Source organism: Ipomoea nil, unplaced genomic scaffold (genome assembly GCF_001879475.1).
Source record: "Ipomoea nil cultivar Tokyo-kokei standard unplaced genomic scaffold, Asagao_1.1 scaffold2942, whole genome shotgun sequence".
In the NCBI taxonomy this organism is placed as follows: domain Eukaryota; kingdom Viridiplantae; phylum Streptophyta; class Magnoliopsida; order Solanales; family Convolvulaceae; genus Ipomoea; species Ipomoea nil.
The window spans coordinates 2,018,459-2,035,633 of NW_017619370.1; positions in this window are offsets into that span (position 1 = coordinate 2,018,459).

The window sequence follows — 17,175 nt, forward strand, 5'->3', positions numbered from 1 at the left end:
CATAAATACCATTCACGTGTGCATGATGGAAGATTGTCCAATCTATATCCAAATCAATGCACTCTTCCTCAACAGGGAGTGATGACAACACTCTAACAAGCCCCTTACAGTATGTCCCCAAAAGCAAACAGACATTTTCACCAACAATTTGGGGTCTTGTAGTAGTAGCAAATTGCTTAACACTTTGATCCTTCATTTGCTTATTGTCTTTGTGAGCTTATTTTGACATTTTCCTACCAATAGCAGACAATAATTGAAAGAAACTGATTGCCAATCATCACAACAGACAAAGCACAACATTTGAATAGAACAAAATTGTTTATAAAACAAATAGAAGTTTCACAACTAGAATGCATACCTCATCTAAAATAACTAAATGAGTAGGCCATTGTGCGTGAGTCTAAAGTATATCTCCCAAAGTCTTATACTGCGATGTTTGCACGGGGAGATTATATCCGCCTACACCATCACTCACTTCATCGACCATCACTTTGACATGGTTAGGTAAAAGTGTCTCATTTTGCACTATTGTTATCTCATTTGTACTTGGGTAAACCGTACCCTTTGCAACAAAAATTGGCTTACCATCAAGACCACATATTGCAAGGTTACACTTTTCCCGGCTCTATATATATATATATATATATATATATATATATGTTAGGTTTAAATTTACAAGAAAATAATATTTTGATTATAAAATAATTTTTAATATTACCTTAATTGTGGTTACTGGATATACATCATATGAATGACATTTGCTTCGGGTCGGAGGTTGATCAGAAGGCGCATACGCACTTTGAGGAGTGCCAACCGAAACTTCTTGTGGAAATTGGTGTGTGGCTGGCATGTTTTTCATCAATATATTGAGTTGTTGGGTGAGCATTTCAATCTTGGGTTGCACCTCCAACAATGTGTTTTTCCTGACCTTTTCCATCATCTGTTGGACATCATCAGTAGAGTATGAACTTTGAGGAGTGGCCCGTTTATCCTCTAGTTTACCAAGAGCTACAGACAATATGTCATGATGTTTGTTCAGTTGAAATGTCCCTTGACTAATTTCATCACATTTTTCTATATGTTCCAATCAATTAGATAAAGCCAAGTGTGAGTATTTTTATGAATATTATATATTCTTATAATTTTTTTTTTTTAAAAATAGTACTTACAATTTTACCAAACACCTCCTGTGTTTTCTCATTCGGAATGTAATAATTTCCATCTGCTGACTTCTTAACTCTTGCCCGTACCCAGTCAAAACTGCGATCATCGGACAATAATGACGAGCTAATAGAAGCACAAGAAGATTGTGAAGATAGAGGGTCTGATATCATCCACTCTGATTGTTTGTCCGCATATCCCGCAGAACCTAAGAAGTGTGGATGCACATTACATGCCTGCCTTTGCTTTGGCTTCATACTTTTCTCCTATAGTTTCAATCATATGTTAATATTAATAAAACAATTGTACTAAAACACTTGAACTACTTATAATAAAAGGAAATAAACATACCTTGGACGACTCACTCTCGCGTTCTGCAACAAATTTTGCCCATTGATCGTCAGTTATGAAATTATAGAGTTGTACAGGAGATTCATACTTTGGGTGCTTCTTGACAATATGTTTACGATTCAATCTACTCTTGAAGTCTCCCCATCTCGATGATGCAATTCTCAATACAATATCTCTCTTTGTATCATCTTGAATGCGAAATTGTGTCTGAATAACAACATGAACATAAGCAATGACAGTAATGACGATAATTATATTTATATGAATAATTGACAATTAATATTGATAGATATTCCAAAATAGTCGGCCGGACGGGAAGGCCTGGCAAGGCAGCCGGCCCAAGGCGTGGCTTGATACTTAGCAGGGGGAGGATCTCCAGGGCTTCTCCCACCCATCGTGTAAGGCGTTCTACGACGGAAAATGTTCATCCTCTGGCAACCAGTCTCGGCAGCCGGTGCGTCCCCGGGAAAGCTCCCAGGCGAGACCCGGTTGGGCGACCAGCCTTGGTGGTCGGTGTGTCTTCGGCTGAGTACCCTGTGGGATTCAGATATACGACCAACCTACCCGGGCGGTGTGTCCCCGACCGTGCGCTGCTCCGAAACCCGACCGGGCCACCAGGCTTCGCAGGCGGAGTGTCCTTGCTTAGATGCGGGAGCCCTTGAAGGCATCTCCACGGCGGCCTGGGCGTTCCCGGCCGGGTACGTATCCAGAGACGGATTGTAACACCCCGTGTTACGGCCTTCAAATCCGAATTAATTATGGAATTAATTTCATTAACAAATAGTTAAAAAGAATATAAGTTGGTTAGAATTCCCTTGGTTAATTAATGTGGTCCACAACGGACCATGGACCCTTATCTCTAATTAAGTCTTTAACTTTAATCCTGTTAGGAATAAAGAAAGTAGACATTTTACTATTCAGATTCTAATTCGGAATCCTAGGCCTATATATCTGTTAAGAATAAAGAAAGAGGGCCCATTATTAATCAGATTCTAATTAGGAATCCTAAACCTCTTACCCAGTTAGATTCGTATTAGGGATCCTAACCTATATAAAGGGGGGATTAGAAGGCATTAGAACCCTATCACCCATATCTCCCTCTCCCCCACACGAAATCCCCTCCAGGCCAAGGAATTCCCCACCACCAAGCTTAGGGAGGATCGATTGAGGAAAGGCCTTAGGAAGTTGTAAGGAGTTTTAATTAAAACTATCAGGAAACCCATGTCTCGACAAAACCTATTTTCCTTGCTATATCTTATTCATTGGCTCCTTTGGTAATCGTATGTGTAATTCTTGATAGAGCTTTGATTAGGGTTTATATTGTGTTTATTTGATAATCTTGATGTTCTTGATATTGCAATTGATTATATGAATGATCTTGTATTTTAATTATGTCTAGAGCCCTAGGGTTTAAAACATGAATTTCGTAATTAAGGTTTTCTTGGTATATTTGGGTGGGTTTATGCATGATCGGGTGTTTGAGTCTAACCTAGGACTTGTGTTTAGGACTTTGCATATAGATTTCTTGTTATTCTTGTGGTTCCGGATGCTCCTAAACCGTTATATGATTAATGATTGGCCTTGACATGTTTAGGAATCGTGTTAGAACGTATTTGGTAGAATTCTTGGGTTATCCCGTTAATTGAATACGTGGTGTTGTTGTTATGTGTTTGAATGTGTCTGGACATGGTTCTGGGTTCCAGAAGAGATCCCGGGACCGAAAAGTTGCCTGTGAGTCAATGGGGTGTAGGTGGGGGCAGGGGTGCCCGCTGCCCGAGCTTCTTTCCAGCGGGCAACCGGCGGGCAGGTGATTGCCCGTTGGAAAGTATGACCGCCGCCGGCGGGTGGTCCTCCACCCGCTGGAAACTTGATGTAGGGCGTGATGTTTTTCCCCGTGTCCCGTTGTGTCCCGTTGTACTCCGTTTGTCGTGTATGAGTCTCGTTTGGTGTTTTGGGTATCGTTCTATGAATTTATGTGTAATACATGTCGTTGTTGTTGTGTCTTGATTGTTATTTGATTATGTGTTGGTTGATTGAATGGTGATGAGTATCGTGGTCATTGGGCAATGGCCGGTGTGAATGATGATGATGAGATTGTGATTGGTGGAAATGAATTGTTGGCGGTTGGCACCACTTGTGCCCGGTCATTGTACTAAAGGTACAGGCCATAGCGGTTACTGTGCTAAAGGCACAAACCCACCTTAGACCTGCTTGCCGTTGAGCATGGGTCAGGTTATAAGTGCTGCGGTGTCATGTCAGAGCTATATGCGCTGACCCCTTGATATTGGCACTAGAGGTGTAACACCCCGTGTTGCGACCCCTAAACCAAATTAATTAATTAATTACTTACCCTAAAAAGGGAATTAAAATCCATTAATTAACTAAAAGGGGGTCCACCATAGTCCATGGGCCCTTATCCCTAAAACCAACCCCTTAGTCCTATAAGGAATAGAATTGGCAAACCCATACCATTTAGACCCTAATTAGGACTCCTAGATATATAAATAGGGACATAGGAGGCACCTAGAACTCACACCACAATAACTTTCACCACACAAGAATTCTAAAGAATTCCCATAGGAGAAATCAAGAAAGAAGAAATCTTAAAGAAAGATCCTTCATAGCCAAGGAATTTAATTAAGGCTAAAACGTAACCCATGTCTCAACAAAACCTATTTTCCTTGCTATAATCTCCTTCTTTGGCTCCCTATTCTATACTTGTGTCTTGGTGAAATCTTCTATGATAATTGTGATATGATCTTGATAATTGTTGTGATGATTTTATGTGTGATCTTGATGATCTTGATGATGATAAGAGGATCTTGATAATTATGTGGTGTTCTTGATAAATCTTGACATTCTTGATTTTTAAAGATAAAGCATGATTTTGTGATTTAAATATGATTAGAGCCCTAGGTTGAATCATGAATTTCGTATTGGGATTTTCTTGGTATATTTGGGTGGGAATTCAAATGTTTGGGTGTTGATTATGTTTAGGAGTCATGATAGGTCATGTTCTATGTGATTGTTGCTTTTGATTCGTTAATTGCCTATGTGGTGTCGTTATTTGTGTTTAAAAGTGTCTAAGCATGGTTTCGGGTTCCACAAAGGATCCCGGGACGTTTAATTTGATAAAGAGTCAGTGGGGGGGTAGGGGGACCCGCTGCCCAAAGAGACACCGCCAGGCAGCGCGCAGCCGGCGGGCAGGCGTTTGCCCGCCGGGCACCCGCTGCCCGGAAATTCGTCACCGGCGGGCAGCCGGCGGGTGGTCCTCCACCCACCGACTACCCGCTGGTCGTCGCCCACCCCGGGTCTTTGGCTTCCCCGTTTGATGTTCCCCATTCCCCGTGGTGTCCCAACGGACCCCGTTTGTCGTGCCTGAGTCTAGTTTGGTGTTTCGGGTGCCATTCGTAGGATAGAAGAGTCTTAGAAATTGCATGCTAGTTGAATCGGTTACCCGTTGGCCTAGGTGGAAAATGCATGAACCCCTTAGGACTATTCTTAGTATGTGAATGATCACACGTAAGTTTATTTATACGTCTCCCCCTTCCCAATGTGCTATTACGTGCCAATATGTGTTATGTGATGCATGATTCCCCAATTTGGTTGCGATCAAATTGGGTGTTCCTGAGCTGCGGTTCATTTTCCTAGCTGCGGTCAGTGATTCACTTCTTGGGCTGCGGTTCACATGGGCCTCGTGTGCTATGGTCCACCGACTAGACGTGCTAGGCGGTGTGTAGAGCCATTAGCCCGAGGAAGGCCATAGCCCACCGAATGAGTGATCAGGCGGTGTGTAGGGCTACGGTCGGCTACGATCCACCGAGTGTATGAGCCAGCGGTGTGTAGGGTCGTAGTCTCCGAAGATCATCGCCCACCGAATGAGTCCCTCAGGCGGTGTGTAAGGCTTTGATCTACTACGACCCACCGACTGAGTTCGTCAAGCGGTGTGTAGGGTCGCAGTCCCCTAAAGAGGATCACAGTCCACCGACTGAGCGCGTCAGCGGTGTGTAGGGCTGTGATCCGCCGTTGAAATCGTCAACGGTCTTTACAGTTGGTTGCGATCAACCCCTTCATGCTGCGGTATGAGGTAGGGTGCTGCGGGGCCGTGTTAAGTACTATATGTACTAACCTTCATGTTCGGGGCATGAAATTGGTCCCGTGGCGCCACCAAAGTGTGCTTGTGTGACTTGAATGATGATTGAATGATGATGTGAATGATTTGAAAGTGAACTGCGACCTTAGATACATGTTCTTTATGATATTGACTCTATATAACTGTTTATCATTGTTGAATGTGCTTATTCCTACCTGTCGAGTCTATTCCTGGTTTTAAAGCTAGAGTCTCCTAAGTATATATCTTCCTGCTTCAAAATGGTTTTCGTATATATATATATATATATATATATATATATATATTGTATTTCAACGCGTTGGAGTGGGTTACCAGCATCATTCGCTGAACAGATATATTTGACTTTCAGGCACAGATGAGTAGACCCCAGAGCGCGCTAGAGATCCGAAGCGTAGATTAGTTAGTTTCCCTTTCGGCCTGCGTGCCATGATTATGTATTGACATTGCTTTAAGGACATTTAGTTAGTTTAGCCTGTGCATCCGAGTTCTCCAGCTCAGATGTGGCATAGCTCCCCGCACTCTTTTGTTTGGTTTCAAGATTTAATGAGAATTCACCTCTATTATATAAGTTTTAAAAGTTTCAAAATTTCGGGGTGTTACAAGAGGTGCGGATCATGTGAATGGCACTGCGGCAATATCTTTGATATGTTGGTGGTTGAAAGGTGGTTTGTCGGTGGGGGCATGTAGTTGCCCGGAGGAATAAGGGAGGCGATGTAAGGGTGGCCTGGAGGTATAGGTTGGAACTGATATAAGGACGGAGGGGAGCTACAAGGTTGGAACTGATATAAGGACGGAGGGGAGCTACAAGGTTGGAACTTGGTATAAGGTTGGAAGATGGACTGTGTGCCTTGATGTTTACTTGCTAATTGACTGTCTTGAATTCCTTTGTTGTCTCTAGTTGCTATTTATATGCTTATCTGTCTATTATGTCTTGTATCGTGTTCTTAGGATGCATGCTAGTCTTTATGATTGCTCTATATTGTCAAGTCTATTATCGTGTCTTGAGTCTTGATCTTGGATTTAAATTAGAGTCTCGTAGGTTATATATGTATTCCAGTTTCAAAATGATTTTCTTATATCTACCTATATTGTACTTAACGCGTTGGAGTGGGTTACCAGCATTATTCGTTGACGGTTGTTACACCGCATGTTTTTCAGGCACTGACCAGTAGCTTCGGAGTGCGCTAGACAGACCCACAGATTTAGCATTAGTTAGTTCTAGTCATAGTTGCTATGGGCTGTGTGCCAGTAATTGTGTTTGAATATTAATTGTGGATTATGCTTGGATTAGTTAGTTGTAGCATGTACATCTAGGTTCTCAAACCTAGGTGTGGCATAGCACCCCGACTCTTATGATTAGTTTATGCTCTATTTGGATGATTAATAATAGATTTACCTTGATTTCATAAGCTTTAAATGTTTTAAAAATTAGGGGTGTTACACGGATATCAGCGGATTCCGCGGAGGCTATCTTCGTTCATTTAAGTAGCTTCCTTAATTAGTCTAGACAGTTTATCGTATTAAGTAGGTAACTGCATCAGCCCTACCCTATTCCACTTTTAGACTTGGCTTTACGGCAACTCTACTTACCTTATACGAACCTCATACTCATGTATAAATATCCCCACAGGATCACCATGTATCGGATCGACAACTTTGAGGGCAAAACCCTAGAGAATTAATATCGCATTATTCTCTCTCTCTCTAATACTTTACCTCTCATTTTCATGATCTCGCAAGCACATCTTTTCGGTGGTGTTAGCCTGCCGAGCGGCCATCGAGGCTATGAAAACCAACATTGGCGCCGCCTGTGGGGATTGAAACTAAAGGTCCTGTTTCTAAGCTTTGCTAATGGCACGTACGAGACGTAGTAATCGCAACACCGTCCCAATGTCGTTGCCCCGCCGGCTAACGGGCATGTGGCAGTTGTCGTAAACCCGCCAAAGCTGCCCGCCGGCAGGCGCGCGTCCGTCGGCGACGTGAGGGAGCCGCTAAACCGTCGCGCTTCCGGAGAATAGTCGGCTGCACGTACCGCGCGTACTATCGTGCCGACTCCTGTGCCGTCGGGGGAAAACCCGCCAGCGCCTATCGTTCACGCCCAAGCCAACTTCACGGAGTTGTTGGTGCAAGTAGGGTTGTCAAAGTGGGCCGAAGCCCGCGGGTTAGCCCGCACCCGCCCCACAATGGGGCGGGTTAGGGCCGCAAGAAATTAGGCTCGCGAAAATGCGGGCCTAACGGGCATGGTCCGCAGAGGGCCAGAGCCCGCGCGGGCAAATCCGCGCGGGTTGCGGGCCGGCCCGCGGGCCAGGTCATATTTTAAAAATAAATAAATAAATTATATATATAAATAATATCTTTTTTTAGAAAAAAAAATCATATATATAATATCTTAAGTCTTAGGCAATATGTAGATCTAACTATCTAAGAGTACGCAGAAGGGGAGAAATCCAATAATTCAATAATCCTTCGCCAATTCTTAATTCAATAATTCCTAGAGTACATAGTTCTTCGGTTCTCCCGTCTCCATCCTCCTCCAACTCTATCAAATAATTACTAAAACTAAATCATCAATTCATACATATTTATGAATTACTAAATCGCCTCCAAGTTTAGCAAACATACATATTTATATATGTATTATACACAAACGGGAATTGTAGAGGGAAAATCTGAAGCCATGAGAGAAATCGAGTGTGCTGTTGAACCCTAGCTTTGATCACCCTTCTACAGTTCTGCTGAACGCGCGGTATCGATCCGGGAGATTTGGGCGAGGTTTATGAATTTTATGAAAGTTTCCGGTGCCATATTTCAAGCGGTTTTAACATGTTTATATACTATTTAATATTTTTTTTAAATTTAAGTGATGGCCCGCGGGCCAGCCCGCAAGACCCGCAAGCCCGCATGAGGCGGGCTTGGGTTGTATAGTTCCAAGCCCGCGGGCCGGCCCGCCAAAGCTCGCCAAATAAAAAGCCCGCGGTGGGGCGGGCCGGCCCGTATTGACACCCCTAGGTGCAAGCTTTTGATGCATACGCGCGCGGATAGGGTCAGGTGCCCCCCAACGAGGTCCGGAAGCCCGTATGTTCAATTCCCACGGAAAACCATCGAGGAGCACCCGAGCACTCGAAACATTCAGGAGATAATCCACTCGTCAGCCATCGAGCTAACCGCTCAGCGCATTCTCGGCTTGGACCCGTAGCCCCGGCGCAGTTGGTCCTGGAGCGTTTGTGCAAGCGGGGCGGGCAGCGCCCCCCTGCCCGGCCAGTCGGAGAGCAGCCGCGGGCCATTATCCAAAGGAGAGTGGTTGCCCGACAGAGGCGAGAAGCTGCGGAAGGCATGGGATAGTCATCCGTGCTGCCCGACTAGATTAACCCAGAGGTGGCTGGTCTATTTGCCGCCGTTTAGGAGCTCTGAAAGATGGTCGATGGGAGAGACAGGCTGGTGAGTGACAGCCTCCTGACCGCCTCGCCTTTTTCGGCAGAAGTGTAAGCCTATAGGGCACCAGCTGGCTTTAAATTGCCCGATCACCCCACGTATGATGGCACGGGGGATCCGCGCGACCATGTCATCAGTTTCCAGGCCAAGATGCAGGTAGTCGGGGCCGATGCTCCGATGATCTGTCGGGCGTTGTGACACCCCGTGTTACGCCTTTAAATTCGGGTTAATTATTTAATTAATTCCGTTAAAGGAATAGCTAAAACGAATTTAATTCAGGCAGGATTCCCTAAATTAATTAATATGGTCCACGGAGGATCGCGGACCCTTACCCTTAATGAAATTCCAAGCCTGTAGAATAAGGAAAGAGGGCCCATTATTAATTAGACTATGATTAGGGATTCCTAAACCTATATGAAAGGGGATTATGGAGCCTTGTGATTGATGTCGAGTCTTGGCATGTTTAGGGATCGTGTTAGAACGTAATTGGAATGATTCTTGGTTTAATCTCCTTTAATGGAATCCGTGATATTGTTGTTGCGTGTCAGATGTCTTTGGACATAGCTTTAGGTTCCACGAATGAACCCCAAACCGGACCTTCTACCCTCGTACCAGTGGGGGGTAGGTGGGGGACGAATCCCCGCCACTTACCCGCTACCCACACTGCCCGATTCCAGCGGGCAGGCGACTGCCCGCCGGGCACTCGCTGGAACAATGATGCCGCCGGCGGGTGGTCCACCACCCACTCGCTGGAAAGGCGAGGTGTGGCGGGGTGTTTTCCCCCGTTTTTTGTTTCCCCGTGTCCCATTGTGCCCCATTTGATGTTTGTGAGTCTCGTACGACGTCTTGAGTACAGTTCTAGGAATTTGTGTATAGTGCGTGTGTCGTTTGTTTATATGCCTTGATTTTTATTGTTGATTACATGATTGACTGATTAAATGATGATGGGTACCGTGGTCATTGCACAATGATCGATGTGACTGATGATGATGAGATTGTGATTGGTGCAGATGAATTGTTGGCGGAAAGCACAACGAGTGCTCGGTTATCGTGCTAAAGGCACGGACCACCCCTTAGACTTGCTGGCTAAAGGCTTGGGTCAGGGTATAAGCGCCGCGGTGTCATGTTAGAGCTATATGCGCTGACCCCTTGGTATTGGTGTTAGAGGCACGGACCATACGAATGACACTTCGGTGCTACCATGTTGGTGGACTTGTTGGTGGTTACGAAGTGGGGCATGTAGTTGCTCCGGAGGAATAAGGGAGGAGGTATAAGGGTGGCCTGGAGGTACAGGTTGGAACTGATATAAGGATGGAGGGGAGCTACAAGGTTGGAACTTGGTATAAGGTTGGAAGATGGACTGTGTGCCTTGATGTTTACTTGCTAATTGACTGTCTTGAATTCCTTTGTTATCTCTAGTTGCTATTTATATGCTTATCTGTCTATTATGTCTTGTATCGTGTTCTTAGGATGCATGCTAGTCTTTATGATTGCTCTATATTGTCAAGTCTATTATCGTGTCTTGAGTCTTGATCTTGATTTAAAGCTAGAGTTGCTTAGATTATATATGTATTCCAGTTTCAAAATGATTTTTTTATATCTACCTATATTGTACTTAACGCGTTGAAGTGGGTTACCAGCATTATTCGCTGACGGTTTTTACACCGTATGTTTTTCAGGTGCAAATCAGAATCCTCTAGTGCACCGGAACAACATGAGAATGTCCTAAACCCACATGAGGATATTGTGACCAATGAAAATGAATCAATCACGATTCAACAAGAAATCAATAAACCCCGAGAAAAAATGACATTAAGGCGGCCTACAAGGGAAAGGCGGTCTACCATTTCTAATGACTACGTGATATATTTTACTGAACAAGAAAATTATTTGAGTATTGACAAGGATCCGATTTCTTTCAAACAAGCCATTGAAAATGACAATTCCTAAAAATGGTTAGATGCCATAGATGAAAGATGAGTTGAAATCTATGGAGGTCAACAAAGTTTGGAACCTTGTAGAATTACCTGAAAATTCAAGAAGAGCTGGGTGCAGATGGGTCTTTAAGACCAAACGCAACTCAAAGCTAATGTCGAAAGGTATAAAGCTAGACTTGTTGCCAAAGGTTATACTCAGAAAAGTGGCATGTATACCCAGACCTTTTCCCAGTTTCTAAGAAGGACTCGTTGCAGATAGTCTTGGCATTGGTGGCTCATTACGATTTAGAGTTTCACCAAATGGATGTTAAGACCGCCTTTCTAAATGGTGATTTAGAGGAAGAAGTATATATATAATTATATATGGACCAACCAAAAAGGTTTTTGACCACAGCAAAGGAACACTTGGTGTGTAAATTAGAAAATTCAATATATGAACAAGCAAGCTTCCCGGCAGTGGTACATTAAATTCGACAGTATTATTACATCTTATGGTTTTGTGGAAAATAAAACTGTTGATCGGTGTATCTACATGAAAGTTAGCGGGAGTAAGTTTGCTATTTTGGTCTTATATATTGATGACATTTTACTTGCTGTGAATGATAAGACCATGTTGCGCGATGTTAAAGTATTTCTTTCTAAGACATTGAAATGAAGAATATGGGTGAGACATCTTATGTGATTGGAATAGAAATATTCCGAGATAGAACACAAGGATTATTAGGATTGTATCAGAAAGGATACAATAACAAGATCTTTGAAAGATTTAATATGGATAAATGTTCTTCGGGAGTTGTTCCAATGCAGAAAGGGGACAAATTAAGTTTAGCTCAATGTCCCATAAATGAACTTGAGCAATAAATAAATGGAAGGTGTACCTTATGCAATAGTGGTTGGATGTTTGGGATATTTACAGACTGGTACTCGGCCAGACATTAGCTTTGCTGCTGGAGTGTTAGGTTGATATCAAAGTAATCCCGGCATAAAACACTGGAAAGCTGCAAAAAAAAAGGCTTTAAGATATCTACAAGGCACAAAAGATTACATGCTTACATATAGGAAGTCAGATCCACTTGAAGTGATTGGCTATTTTGATTCAGACTATGCTGGATGTGTAGATACCAGAAAATCTACATTTGGTTATTTGTTCCTATTAGCAGGAGGAGCAGTTTCATGGAAAAGTGCGAAGCAGTTAGTCATCGCTACTTTCACTATAGAGGCAGAATTTGTGGTGTGCTTTGAAGCCACAATTCATGGATTGTGGCTACGAATTTGATCTCGGGGCTTAGAGTAGTCGATAGTATTTCTAGGACTTTGAGAATTTATTGTGACAACTCCGTAGCAATGTTATTCTCTAAGAATGACAAGTACTCTAAAGGTGCTAAGCATATGGAATTGAAATACTTGTCAGTTAAAGAAGAAGCACAGAAACAGAGAGTGTCAATTCGGCATATCAAAATTGAACTTATGGTTGCAGATCCTTTGACCAAAGGTTTAGCACATAATGTCTTCTCTTTTCATGTGGAGAGTATGAGAATTTTGGATAGAGCCTTGTTATCATTGTAATTTTTTTTTTCAGTTTTATGCTATATTGACTTGGTTGAATTCAATTAATGTTATATCTATGTTTGCACCTATGGTTGTCAGTATTGAAATTAACTTATGATACATGGAAGGGAACATGTTATTCAAATAATGTGCGACCGCCATGATCTTGCCGACTTTAATTCAAGTAAAAGTTCCTTGATGTTTTGGAATATTTCGCGAATTAAAGTTATTCTAGTCCACCAATGATACACATGAGCCAAGTGGGGGAATGTTAGAATATTTTTATTCTATTGTTATTGTGGTTCATGTATTAAGTGGCCTGGACAATTAAAATCTCATTGTGATAGGTAATGGGAATAAACTATGTAACAGATCATGGGTTATTATTTCCCTCTCTCTGGCTTTCAATGACGCTATTTAAGCCTATTTAAATGTATGGGTTTATGGCCCATTATTGCCATAATTCCAATAATTAATATTGAATAGACATTTTCCTATCCTATCACTAGTGAAAACTAAACGTGAAAGACCAGAGAGAAAAATATTTTGTAAACCCGAAGCAAGAAGTGGTGAAGAAGAAAGGGCTCAAAGCTTCATCAATCTCTATGGAATCAGATTAGTATTTTAACGATTCTCATGAAAGTATTGGTTGAATCATTCAATGCCTATTATAATAGTTTTTCATTGAATAGCTAAGATGAAGAATCAATGGAAGCATTTGAAATGACAGCAATTGCAATTGAAATCAACACTTAGCTTTGAAAGCACAATATTCAATTAATTGTAGTTGGAATCCCCCTAGGAATTCTTAGATCAAGGGGAAAAGTTGTTCTAAGAACCCTAGGGAGGATTCTCTCTCTAAAATCTAAAGTACAAGGCTGAACAATTGGTAAAAATCTAGATTACTCCCGCAAATGATCAAGATCACAAGCATATATTTATAGCAAAAAATCTGCCTCATGTCACGCAACTCACCATGTGGTAACCTCATGACAAGGAAAACCAGTGCGCAAAAAACTCCTTGTCACGTAGCTCGTCACGCGATAACTGGTGGCGTGACCAGGAGAAGCAACTTGTAGAAGTTGGTGTCACGAGCTGCATCAGACGGTAACTTGTGGCGTGATTTTGGCCTTGAAGATGTTCGAAATAGACTTTGTGGTCTTTAGCAAAGTCGTAGCCCTTTGAGTTTCCATGTCAATGCCACTTGAATCACCTCATTTGGACACTCCTAGCTCAAGATATGATCACAATACCAAACTATTGTCAAAATGCTCTTGAAATGACATTGTTTTCTTATATTGCACAAATGCAACCACAATTAGTTCTTATTCCTAACTTTATGCAAATGAAGCTATTCTAAGTAGAGGCGGATCCAGTATGGGGGCAGCTGCCCCCACACCCCACCCCCACCCCATGTATAATTCTTGTATGTATATATGTATATATGTATATATAGTACATGATTTATTATAAGTACATGAAAATAGACAATGGTTAACAAAAGAGATGCTAGATTAGTTGGCAAAGGATGCCTTTCATTTTGAGAAAGGGTATGGGTTTGAATCCTTGAATACATGCTTGGCTTTCCCTTTTAATGTTATTAAGTGCTAAATATTAATGTGATTTCAACTTTCAACACAACTTTTTTTTTAATATTATTAATACTTAATAGTATAAAATATTAATAATGAGTCTATTACATAAAACTTTTTTTTTATTATTATAATAAGATGTGTGATTTATAATGTATTTTTTATTCAAATTATTTTATCAACTTAATTATGTTTCATATTTTGTTATCAATATTTTTATAAAGTTTTGATGTGTTTTATTTTTCGTTCATATCTAACAATATTTATAGCTATACTTCTTAAGTGTTTCATTTTTTTTTTTTCAATATATCTCTTTTATTTTAATGTTTCGCCCCCACTGGAGAAAATTCCTGGATCCGCCACTGATTCTAAGTATATAATAAGGTCAAAGAACTCCAATTATAACACAAGATGCCTCCCAAAAACCCCTCACAAACATAGTGTATTTGGCACTTATCATTTCTCTTTAATGGTAATTAAAGTGTTATATTTCTTAAAATAGGTAATGTAGTAGCAAGCAAAGCATGATAGGAGAGGCAAATACTGTAACACCCCAAAATTTTGAAACTTTAAAAACTTATATAATAAAGGTAAATTCTCATTAAATCCCAAAACGGAGTATTACTAAACATAAGAGTGCGGGGTGCTATGCCACATCTGAGCTGGAGAACTCAGATGCACAGGCTAAACTAACTAAATATCCTCAATACATCATCATGGCACGCAGGCCGAAAGGAAAAACTATCTATCTAATCCAAGTTCTTCTAGCGCACTCCGGAAGCTAATCATCTGTGCCTGAAAGCCAAATATATTTGTTCAGCGAATGATGCTGGTAACCCACTCCAACGCGTTGAAATACAATATAGGTAAATATATATATAGATATATGAAAACCATTTTGAGGCAGGAAGATATATACTTAGGAGACTCTAGCTTTAAAACCAGGAATAGACTCGACATGTAGGGATAAACACATTAAACAATGATAATCAGTTATATAGAGACAATATCATAAAGAACGCGAATCTAAGGTCAAAGTTCACTTTCAAACCATTCACATCAATATTCAATCAACATTCATGTCACACAAGCACACTTTGGTGGCGCCACGGGACCATTCGCATGCTCCGAACGTGAGGGTTAGTACATATAGTACTAACACGGCCCCGCAACACCCTACCTCATACAGCAGCATGAAGGAGTTGACCACAGCCAACTGTATAGACCGTCGATAGTTTCAACGGCGGATCACAGCCCTACACACCGCTGACACGCTCAGTCGGTGGACTGTGATCCTCTTTTGGGGACTGCGACCCTACACACCGCTTGACGAGCTCAGTCGGTGGGTCGTAACCGATCAAAGCCCTACACACCGCCTGAGGGACTCATTCGGTGGGCGATGATCTTCGGGGACTACGACCCTACACACCGCTGGCACATACACTCGGTGGATCGCAGCCGACTATAGCCCTACACACCGCCTGATCACTCATTCGGTGGACTATGGCCTTCCTCGGGCTAGTGGCCCTACACACCGCCTGGCGCGTCCAGTCGGTGGACCATAGCACACGAGGCCCATGTGGACCGCAGCCCAAGAAGTGAATCACTGACCGCAGCCAGGAGAATGAACCGCAGCTAATGAGTAACCAGTTTGACCGCAGCTAACTTCTGAACCGCAGCTCAGGACTAACCAATTCGATCGCAACCAAATTGGGGTATCATACTCACATAACACATAGTAACACATAATAGCACATTGGGAAGGGGGAAAGCGTATAAATAAACTTATGCGTGATTATCCACATACTAAGAATAGTCCTAAGGGGTTTATACATCTTCCTCCTAGGCCAACGGGTTACCGATTCGACTAGCATGCAATAAATGAGACTCTTTTATCCTACGAACGGTACCCGAAACATCAACTAGACTCATGCATGACAAACAGAGTCTGTTGGGACACCACGGGGATTGGAGAACATCAAACGGGGAAACCAAAGTCCCAAGGTGGGCAACAACCAGCGGATAGCCGGTGGGTGGAGGGCCACCTGCCGGCTGCCCGTTGGCGATAAACTTCCGGGCAGCGGGTGCCCGGCGGGTAGTCGCCTGCCCGCCGGCTGCCCGCTGCCGGCGGCGTCTCTTTGGGCAGCGGGTAGGTGGCGGGTCCCCCTACCCCCCACTGACTCTTTATCAAAATAAACGTCCCAGGATCCTTCGTGGAACCCGAAACCATGCTTAGACACTTTTTAAACGCAAATAACGACACCACGTAGACAATTAATGGATCAAAAGCAAGGATCACATAGGACACATCCTATCATGACTTCTAAACATAATCAACACCCGAACATGTGAATTCCCACCCAAATATACCAAGAAAAATCCCAATACGAAATTCATGATTCAACATAAGGCTCTAATCATATTTAAATCACAAAATCATGCTTTATCTTTAAAAATCAAGAACATCAAGATTTATCAAGAACATCACACAATTATCAAGATCCTCTTATCATCATCAAGATCATCAAGATCACACATAAAATCATCTCAACAATTATCAAGATCATATCACAATTATCATAGAAGATTTTATCAAGACACAAGTATAGAATAAGGAGCCAAAGAAGGAGATTATAGCAAGGAAAATAGGTTTTGTTGAGACATGGGTTACCTCTTAGCCTTAATTAAATTCCTTGGCTATGAAGGGTCTTTCTTTAAGATCTCTTCTTTCTTGATTTCTCCTATGGGAATTCTTGGGAATTCTTGTGTGGTGAAAGTTATTGTGGTGTGGGTTCTAGGTGCCTCTTATGCCCCTATTTATATATCTAAGAGTCCTAATTAGGGTCTACATGGTATGGGCTTGCTAATTCTATTCCTTACAGGACTAAGGGGTTGGTTTTAGGGATAAGGGTCCATGGACTATGGTGGACCCCTTTTTAGCTAATTAATGGATTTTAATTCTCTTTTTAGGGTAAGTAATTAAATAATTAGTTTAGGTTAGAGGTCGTAACACGGGGTGTTA